This window comes from Zeus faber (genome assembly GCF_960531495.2).
Source record: "Zeus faber genome assembly, contig: SCAFFOLD_26, whole genome shotgun sequence".
Lineage (NCBI taxonomy): Eukaryota > Metazoa > Chordata > Actinopteri > Zeiformes > Zeidae > Zeus > Zeus faber.
In genome coordinates, this window is record NW_028293125.1 from 28,871 (window position 1) to 35,414 (window position 6,544).

Genomic DNA, 6,544 nt, shown 5'->3' on the forward strand with positions numbered 1-6,544 from the left:
TACAGAGCGCTGGATGCAATTCTGAGACCGGTCGTAAATTTGCAAAGAACAGGTACCAAGCGCTAAACTTGTCTGTCTGATCGGTATCTAAAAAGGCTGTAGCCAAATTGTGAACGCAGTGCGGCGCGATTTAGACAAAGTACAAAGGAGACTGGAATGTACGGGTGATGACGTAATGTCAGACGTGTGCGACTCCCATAGAAGGAGAATAAATCTACCCTCCTGCTGTTTGCCCAACAAGATGCTCACCGCTGCCGCTGGTGGTTAGAAGTTGTACCGCAACTATTTGTGTTGATGTGCCATTTAGGTGAAGCTGTTCAGTTCAGGTAGTTGTCACAAACAAAACAAGATTTTGCGGGTGTGGGGATGTTACAGAAATAAAAGGGTCGCTTTAATCTTTAGTCTAAAAGAGGCAGATAGATTGTTTTTACTTGTACAAGGCTTGGATCAGAGTGTCGCTCTCTGAGTCGAACAGTTTATTATCAGGGAGTGAGAATACATGTTCAGTTTGACGTCACAGATGCAGGCCTCATAGGCCAGTCGTCATAAAGGCTATTTGGCAAGTCATCATAAAGGCTATTTCGATGAGAGATGTCATAAAGAGACATTTTCTATGTCGGGCGTCATTTTAAGTAAAATGCCCTGTCATTTCTATCAGCCGCCATTTTGTGCGCTATACTACATCCAACAATCCCTCTTTTGACCTCATCAAATATGAGGTCACTCTAAAACAGTAATCACAACATATTAACCATGGGGAAATACCCCACCTGTGGTCGGCCGGACCACAGGTGGGGAGGCAAAGTTTCCAGAGCCTGCGCCAACCTCGGGGTGGTCGGTTCTCTCACAGCTGTGGTCACGAGCTACTTTGTCGTGTTCTAGACGGACAGCATCGCGACCTGTTAGTGAGATTCGGAATGTCTCGGTCGAGGGGGAGTAACACACTTGGGGGATCTGTGTTTGAGTCCAGTCGGTCAGTGACACAGCGGTCTTCGTCATGGGCCCTAGGTCCTCAGCGTCATGGTTGGGCTGTTTTGCTAAGGAGACATGGGGAACCGCGGTGGGAGCCATTTGATACCAGACCGCCTGCTCGGGCGTGAGGTCCACCGCGGTTGCGACACCTAGGGGACCGACGTAAATATTGTGAGTGACAATTTCCCACTCAGTATCCTCAATATCTCTGAACAAATCCACGTCTACTTCGGTTTGGTCTCGATCGTAAAATAATGTGACATGGGGCGGGGCGGGGGGAACGAGATAGGGTGCCAGCAGAGAAATCCAGGGTTTCCACCGGGCGTACTGGGCGAGGATCCCTTCAGGATGTGGTCTGCCGGGGGTAACAATTAAACCCCAGTAGATATCTGCCATTTGGGGTTCGGGGGAGGCCGATAGCCACTGGCCCCCTTCTGTCAGGGCATGGCCGCAGGCCAGTTCCGTTCCATCAGGGAGAGTCACAATTAGTCCATCTGTAGAGCACAACACGCTGGCCCCCAATCGTATTAGTAGATCACGGCCCATGAGGTTAACGGGCACTTGGGGAGACATGACATGCGGGTGGAGTAGTTTTTGATTCCCCAGTCTGGTTGATAATGGCTTGGTAACGGGCAGTTGTTGTCCTATCCCAGAGAAACCCACAACTTTCACGGTGTTGCGCGACATATGGTGAGGCGACAGAGGCCGGTTCAGAGTCGAATGGGTGGCCCCTGTGTCTACCAAGAACGGCAGTGATTCGCCTAGCACTTCCATCGAGAGCATGGGGTCTGCCTGGCCCCCCCTGCTGTTGGCTTTCTCTGTGGGGTGTGTCACTGCTGGTTCTCAGGGTCTTCCCATCCGTTGTCCCGGAGCGGGAAGGCTCCTGCCGGAGGGCCAGGCGCCCGATGTGGGTTGGGGGCCACTCGACCCCCTCGGTAAGGTCCTCTGGACCATCCGTCTCCGTCACTGCCCCTTCGTGGGCTCCGAACGTCCCTCCCTTTTTTTTTTTTCTTCTCGGTTCCCCATCGTCAGTGTCCTTTGTGTCGTCATAAATGCCTGTCAAAACTCCTCGAACAGTGACTTGCCGGCCTCCTGTTTTAATCCCTCCCATGGGGCGATATTTGCGACACGCCCCCTCACGGTCCGCAACTTCCCATTGTTGTTCCCGTGTCTCATTCCTAATTCTGTGTAACTCCGTTTGCTCCCACGTCACAGTGCATGCAGGGGCCCCTGGGGAAAAACCCCCGGCCGGCCTTGGTCCACACGGTGGACAGTCCTCGGCCCTCATCGGCGGAGTCCCTGTCCCACACCCGTCAGACCCCCTTTCGGCCCATTCTCTACCCCAATTTGGAATCTGCCCGAGTCTATTTCCAATATTGGATACATCCCACTGGGCAACGGAGGCGCAGTCGGAGCCGCTTCGGCCTTCTGCTGCAAAGAGGCCTCTACCTCCATTTTACTCTGTTTCTTATTCCTAATCTGATGATCCATCCCCTGCCAAAACATGGCCCACGAAAACCACTTGCGTCTGTGTCCCTCTTCCTTGTCTCTGACCTTATGCACCTTCTTTTGTGACAACCACAACTTGCCCTGGGCGGCCTCCTCCGCTTCTTCTACCGCTTTCTTATCCTCTTTTTCCTCTCTTTCCTCCTTTTCTTCCACTACACTGGCCCCAACGGCAATTTGTCATCTTGGTTTACTCCCTGACGCCGCAATGCAAGATTTAACTCGTCTTTCATGTCCTTCCTAGGTCCCCATTCCGTCTTTTTGGCCCCTTCCAGAGCCGTCAACAACAACTCCACTTGTACACTAATCGGTTTATATCCTGCCGTCGACATATTGTCAAACCTTACCTCTCTGTCCTCACTACCGAAAAACCAGGGGTGCTCTACACACACGCACACGCCTGTTTTATCGAAACAATTTTAACAGTATAACGGTATCCGTTGTCTGCCTGTAAAAGTATTTGTCCTGCTACAGTATAACGATTTCTGTTGTCCGCCTGTTTTATCGAAACAATTTTAACAGTATAACGGTATCTGTTGTCGGCCTGCCACAGTATAACGGTGTCTTTGTTGTCCGCCTGTAACAGTATAACGATGTCTGTTGTCCGCCTGTTCTATTTAAACAATTTTGACAGTATAACGGCATCTGTTGTCCGCCTGCTACAGTATAACGGTGTCTTTGTTGTCCGCCTGTAACAGTATAACGATGTCTGTTGTCCGCCTGTTCTATTTAAACAATTTTAACAGTATAACGGTATCTGTTGTCGGCCTGCCACAGTATAACGGTGTCTTTGTTGTCCGCCTGTAACAGTATAACGATGTCTGTTGTCCGCCTGTTCTATTTAAACAATTTTGACAGTATAACGGCATCTGTTGTCCGCCTGCTACAGTATAACGGTGTCTTTGTTGTCCGCCTGTAACAGTATAACGATGTCTGTTGTCCGCCTGTTCTATTTAAACAATTTTAACAGTATAACGGCATCTGTTGTCCGCCTGCTACAGTATAACGGTATCTAATGTCCGCCTGTAACAGTAAAATGATGTCTGTTGTCCGCCTGTCCTATTACCCGGCCGGGATTTGAGAGACCCCAAATTCTCCGTAACTCAGATCAAAAGGCCAAGTTCAGCCACACGTACGCGCTACGCCCATGCGCACATGCAGACGAGACCCCCCCCAATCCTCCGCAACGCGGACAAAAACGCCAAGTTCCTTGTACCCATATATGTTTTCATAAATGTCCTGTAAAACGGCTCATATACTTATCAATTAAATTTATAAACGTCCTGGGCAAGGCTCATAGATTTTTATCAATCGATTAGGGGGCAACTTTATAAACATCCTATAAAAGGCTCATAGATTTTATCAAGGTATCAGGTATCAGCCGGCTACCATTTCACCACATATGTACTAACCGCCACAAAATTCAAAATTCTTACACGTGATCAACAGATCATGTATGGACGTAATGCCCTATTTTGGGACCTAATCTGCAAGCTTCTACAGCTTTCTAGAGAAAACTGCGGCCGACTACTGGGGGTTCTATCCAAGTCCCACAAATAGTTTTTATACATGTCCGTGTGTTTCACAACCAGCGCACAGCATTGCATAAAAACGTACATTGCATACATTGCATCCACCTCAATCGTTGCTTAGCTTTAATTTCTCTCCCGGACCCCCTTTCACTTCCAACTCAAAATTTGACAAAGTCCAATTTGCACAGGTTCGATGTAACAGGCCAGTGCTTACCTTTAGATGTGGTCGACCAGAGTCATCCGTAGGCAAAGGTTCGGGGCAACTTTCGGTCCGTCAATCTCTAGAATCTCCTCGACATCCCGGACGAGCCCCCAAAACTGTTGGGAACGGGAAAACTGGATCCCTCCCAGGTTGGTTGATGTCGGGATATTCTTCAATAAGATGGAGACGGATGCGATGCAGAATGGATCCTTTATTGCCATAATGACAAAGACCAGGAGACAAGCTCAAAGCAAGAGCGACCAAGCGAGAGAGAGGGAATAGACACACTCCTATATAGTTCCTCCTAGGCCAGTCGTCATATAGGCTATTTGGCAAGTCGTCATAAAGGCTATTTCGATGAGAGATGTCATAAAGAGACATATTCTATGTTGGGCGCCATTTTAAGTAAAATGCCTTGTCATTTCTATCAGCCGCCATTTTGTGCGCTATACTACATCCAACAATGTCTTAAATAAAGTGATAGACAGTTGTGGTTTTACTTGTACAAGGTTCGGATCAGAGATTAGGTTTAGGGAGCACCTCTCTTGAGTCGAACAGTTTATTTTCAGGGAGTCAGCGAATATATGATCAGCTTGAACTCACAGGGGCAGAAAATAATTAGTCAGGCCAAGATAAGACAAGTTTTGAGGATGGGCAAGTGTGTGTGTGTGTGTGTGTGTGTGTGTGTAACATCGAGATGCCCCGCGCTGGGCACACGGTGCTACGAGTATGTGCACTTGGCACTCATGCCAGGTGGGTCTGCTGCGGTGGGGCGGCCTCCCCCTTGTGCGGGGCGTGGATGAGCATGGGGGTCCTGCCGGCTCGGGCGGGGTGTTGGTCTGCTGCCATGGGCCTGCGGTCCGTGCCTTGTGCCCATGGCCCGGGTTCTGTGCCGGCGGCTGCGTCGTGTTCCTGCACCTGGGGTTGGTTGTATGTGTGCGCCCCTGAGGTGCAGGGTCTCCTCGTGCTGCCTGGGACTGGGTCATGCTCCTCTGGGCTGGGTGTGGGGTTTGCTCCACGGCCCTCTGGCTTGTCTGGGGGCCCGGGGGTCTTCTCTGGCCGCAGGGCAGGGTACTCAGGGCTTCCTTGCAGCCGTAGGGTGTCTGTAAGCTGCGGAGTTCGGGGGGCTTCTGGGCTCCTTCCGCTGCTTGGAGGCGCCGTGACATAATACCGACCTTCTACACCAAAACCAACTGGGATAAGTCATGTACACTCACCGGTGGACATCTTACACACACACATACAGGCGGTCCCATCACACACGTACACACACACCTGCTTCGATTGCACCCCAGCACCATCCTGGTTGCATTCCTCTCCTTTCCTCCCTAATTTACTGCCATATTATGAAAGGAAGAGGCCATGTGACCAGTTGTAGTTCCAGTTTTCTTGGACCTCATTCACTGTTTTTCAATACATGTTGTCGTCCAATGTCCTTGTTTTTGTGTAATGTGTTTGTTTCTATGTTTATTTGTTTCACCCGTGGTGATTCTTCCCCTCTTGGAGTAGTGATCAGTTGCTTATAGACTCAAACATGATAAATATTTCTCTAAAGGGGGGGGTTGGTGGTGGTTCTCTATAAAAAAAACTGTGCTCTTGTCATTCTATAGGTCATCCACAGGACAGAGTTATTGCCAGAAGTTCTTGATGATTTTAGAATTAATAAAGAGTTGCATTGCGGGTTGAAAACTTAAACTCATCTTGCAGACTAACTCTGTCCTGGATGCAATGGCATACAAATACTGTGTTCTTTCGCAGCATTCTGACAGCACAGGTTAAGAAAAATAAATATAATTAAGTGTGTGACTGGAAGCTACATGAAGTTGTGTTCTCCATTATGTGTGTGCATTATGTTTCTGTGATTACATGGATTTAGATATATTACAGGGAAAAGTGCAAAGTAATGGATAATATAGACCGAATCATTGAGGTTCTCCCCATTTCCCTCAAAATAGTACATCAGGAGAAATACCTTGTGACCCGATCATCTGCCTCGATGGATATCAAACCAAGGGGATGTACCTGTAACTACAGAGACTCAACTTATCAATATTATTATAGATGGTGTGAACGAAACTAATGATATTTTCACCAAATCCAAAGTGAATCAGAGATTCATGAATAAAGGGGTGTTCTTATGTGTCAGAAGCTTTGTTGAAACCAGCAATAATAAATGAAAGTGCTTCATTATTTATTTGTTTGGAGTCGTCTAATAGATCTAGAAGCAGGTGAATGTTTGTAGAATTATTTGGGCTTTTAACTTTCAATGCCTCCCTGACCTCGAATCGGCACAGAAACCAACAGAGGACGCGAGACAACTCCACTTTTTTCT